Source organism: Mus musculus, chromosome 6 (assembly GCF_000001635.26).
Source record: "Mus musculus strain C57BL/6J chromosome 6, GRCm38.p6 C57BL/6J".
NCBI classification, from domain to species: Eukaryota; Metazoa; Chordata; class Mammalia; order Rodentia; family Muridae; genus Mus; species Mus musculus.
Genome location: NC_000072.6, coordinates 59,026,985 through 59,031,189, shown reverse-complemented (window position 1 = coordinate 59,031,189; position 4,205 = coordinate 59,026,985).

The following is a 4,205-nucleotide window of genomic DNA, read 5'->3' as shown; positions in this document are numbered from 1 at the left end:
TCAAGTGTCTGTGAAAAGATGGGCACCAAGGAACAGTGTCAAAGGCTTAGTGGCCTAGGAGATTGTTTTTAGGCTGAGAGACACAAGCTTAGAGTGTAGTAGATACCAGGTTTCTCCCTAGAGAAAGAGCTTGAGACCAAATGTCCGTATGGAAGAGCTGCTACTGGTGCCTCTCCCTTCCTCCTTACCATTCTCTCAGTAAGTTGCCTCTTCTTTTTACCACTGCCACCAGGGAAGCAGTGTGTAAAGGAAGCCAAGAAGACTAAAGGCAACTTGCTCCTGCTTAAAGATCTTCTTGAGTTTCTCAATCAGGAAGAGGTGACTGTGTGACAAGGCGGGAAGACTGTGTCACTGGAGAAGAGCCACAGCACAGCATGAATCACTAGTCTAAATAGTGACCAGCAATCTGAGAGTTTCTTTTATACTATTTCACTGTCTGGCAAGAGTGTGCTTACAAGGAGGACTTACTAGGGTGAAAGGGCAGAGAACACTAATGAACTCACTTTTAATAATGCTAAGAAGAACCAGGAAGTATTTTTGGTTGGTTGGTTGGTTGGTTGGTTGGTTGGTTGGTTGGTTGGTTGGTTGGTTTTTGCTTTTTGTGTTTTGAGACAGGGTTTCTTTGTGTAGACCTGGCTTTTCTGGAACTAGTTCTGTAGGCCAGGCTAACTTCAAACTCATGGAGATCTGCCTGGCTCACGAGTGCAGGGATTACAGGCATGTGCCACTACTGTGCTTTTAAAGGTTGCATTTCACACCACAGGGATGCAGGTTGAGCTTTATAGACTGTTTACTCCACAACAGTAGAAGCTGATGGGAGTTAGGAAAAAAAAAAAGGAGAGGGACCAAGACAGAGGGGAACATGTGGAGGAGTCTGTAGGAGGAGGTGCAACCTTTGAGAATTTGGAAGGAACAACAGACTGAATGGTGCTCTGGCTGGTGTCTGTGGAGCCCTGGGCAAAGGGAATTAGATGTTAGAAATACAAACAATGAAAGTAGTTAAGCAACACTCACTAGAGGAAGCAGGAAAGGCTCTGAGTAAGTGCTGGCCATCACAAGTAATGTCTACCAAATAACTCCTCTCAAAGAAGGGGTTATACACAAACAGAAAAAAAAATGAGAAATGCATGAACTCAGTAAGTGCAGATGTGTGTAGACTTCTAAGAAAAACAACGACTCACTACTATGTGATTCAAGTGTTAGAAAAATGCTGTTAGGAAGACAGATCTCCAAGAAACATATTGAGAACAGACAATAAACCGCATTAGAGTTCTGTAGAATGTATTTGGAACTTATTGAAAATAAATTGTAGTTCTACTTTAAGAATTTTCTAAAAACGCTGGACTCTTTAATTAGTGACCTTTTATGTTTGATATTTAAAATATTGATTGTGTGTGTGTGTGTACACATACGTGTGTGGAAAGCAGAGGACGACTTTCCAGAGTTGATTCTATCATGTGGAGCCTTCAGATCAATCCTAGATCATGAGGCTTGGAATTAAACAGCTTTACCCCCCCGAGCCATATTTTCAGCCCCCCTATTTTATCTAGATGGTATTGATGCCTTCATTTAAAAAAAAAACAGAAAAATATATTCTAGCAATAAATCTTTGTTTTGTTTTGTTTTAATATTGATGTCTTACAAAGTGCTTTAGAAACTTATAAAGGCTTGGGCTTCCTGGGTTTCTCTCTGCTTTGTGGAGGATCTTTTTCTCTTTTCTCTCTGTATTGTACGGATATATTTCCTTGTACCTAATAAAAGCCTTCCTTTGGCTGATTCTGTCTCCTGTGTTCAAGAATTTCTTTACTGCTACACATCTGGCTGAGGTTTTTTGGTTTTTGGTTTTTGGGTTTTTTTTCTGCCTTTAAATTTTTTAACTGGAAGGAAAAAGAAAACTTAAAAACAAAAAAAAACCAACTAATCTGATCATGACTCCTAGACAGTAGCACTCTGAGGACATCACTTGGGCTTTGTTCTGAGTACTCACTTATAGTGATAAGTACAATAAACCAGGCCCAACCCTGAAAGGATAGGGAAGCATGACTGTTGAAGCTACCCGCAGCACACTTCCTGCATCCTAGAATGGACACCTAACCCTAATGTCTACGTGTCCTAGGAAGCAAGTTAAACTGTTGATGACTAACAGATCTGTGAGCAGATACTGAAATGCACCATTAACATAGGGCCTGGCTCCACAGTGAGATTACCTCACTCTGCTTATGGTGAAATCCAATCCAGACACCAAAAGAGGGACATTTTAAGCAGGTTGGGGAAGTTACAGACAAATCCTTGCATTTTCCAAAGCTCTAGCTTCCCCCCACCCCCATCTTTCTCTTGTCCCTTTAGCCACCCTGAGAGACAAACTCACTGATGTTTTGAACTAAAATTGGATGATGGATAAACCTCTCTCCATCTCTCTAGATGCTATCTGAGAGCCTCAAATTCACTCTAGCTACATGTAGAATGTGTTCCCTGCAGCTGTGACCATGGAATATTTTTCCTCGAGTTTTTTTATGTTATTGGGGGGGGGGGTGTTTCTTTGTTTCTTTGTTTTTGTTTGAGGGGGGATGGCTACTGTCTCTTTCTATATCCTTGTTAACAGAATGAAAGTGTCTTTTTTTTTTTAAAGAAAAGGATGTAACTGTCCATAATAATGAGATGGGCTCACCATGACCAGAAAGCAACCATAGGGTTTATCAGGTTTATCACCTTCCTTGCTGGTGACCTCATTAGGATGCAAGCAACTATATGATTTGGTCAGCATCCTGCTAATTAATCATAAAGAGGGCAATGCTGGTGACATCACTGCCATCTCGGTTAATGTAACCACATGGCATAACCTATAAAACTTTCTGATCTCACTGAGCCCTCTGGAGATCACTGCACGTCTTTTCATATTAGACTAAGGATCAGATCTCCCAGGTGATTTATTTTATTTTTTTATGTTTTGTTTTGTTTTGTTTTAGTTGTAATACGTTATTTTACATGTTATATTTGCTGGTTTCTAGAAGAGATCTAAGAGTGTTTCCAGTCGCAAGCCTCTAGCACTGGCTTCCTACAAAAGGATCTATCTCTGAAATCTTCCCTTATAGGCTTAGATTTTTCTAAGCCTATTTTATTTAAGATTCTTAAATGTTTCAACTTCCCTTCTAGCCTACCAACAAAAGATAGGGGAGAGAGATGGTTAGTAGGGCAAAGGGGCTTGTGGACCGATCTAGAAGTAGCTCTTTGGGACAATTTCAAACATGAGTCAATAGTGACAGTCCAGTTCAACCACCAAACACCAAACACAAATCAGTAACAGTGACTTTATCCAGAAGAAATCTCGAACTGCCACAAAATTGGCACAGAAGTCCACAAAAGCAGCAAAAATCAGCCAAAATGCCTTGAGCAGTTCTTTGGTGTGTCATTCTCTACAAAGTCACAACAAGTAAAGATCAGCAAAGACCAGCAAAGCATTGCAAAGAGTACCAATACAAGAGCATCATCAATGAAGACCTGAGAAACATTGAAAGGTGAACCAATGCACTGTCTGTCAGGTTCTACTTATACTCAAACACTGTGCGTCCTCTCAAGTGTCTGCCTCAGCAAACCATACTCAAAAGACAGCTTCCAGGAAGACATCGCATGACATAACTGCTTATCCAAAGAAACCAGAAATTTTCACTTCATTTGGTGGTCTAGGGTAGAATATCAGTAAAGCACAGAACCCAACAGAAATTCAAGGGATAAATTGCCAGGTTCTAGACAGTCTACTGTTAGTGGGAATTCAGCTATTGCTGGATTGGCCTGCCTGGAGACATAGGAGAATGGATAATGGCAATGTAGGCTCTGCTGTGCTTTAGTGCTTGCTTTCTTTGCCTGGCATGTCTAGGTTCATTTTCCTCTGATATAGAATGTTCTCCATTCCCATACCCCAAAATTGCATTGCTTTATACTTATCTGGTCTCGTTTTAGCCCCATGGCACTGTTACATGGGTACTCTTGCTGTTGCTTTTGCCTCTCAGTTACAGTAGGAGAGATGCATTAAAAAGAAAACAACAGCTGAAGTCATCACCTTCTGAGGCTTGTCAATTCCTGTTCCCAAAGAGTGACCCAGCAGATATGATTCATTTGGACAACTTCTATGCAGGTTGATAAGGAGTACAGGTACATTTGCTCCAACCAAATTGTGGTAAGATCCAGCAGCAAATTTTCTGTCCAAT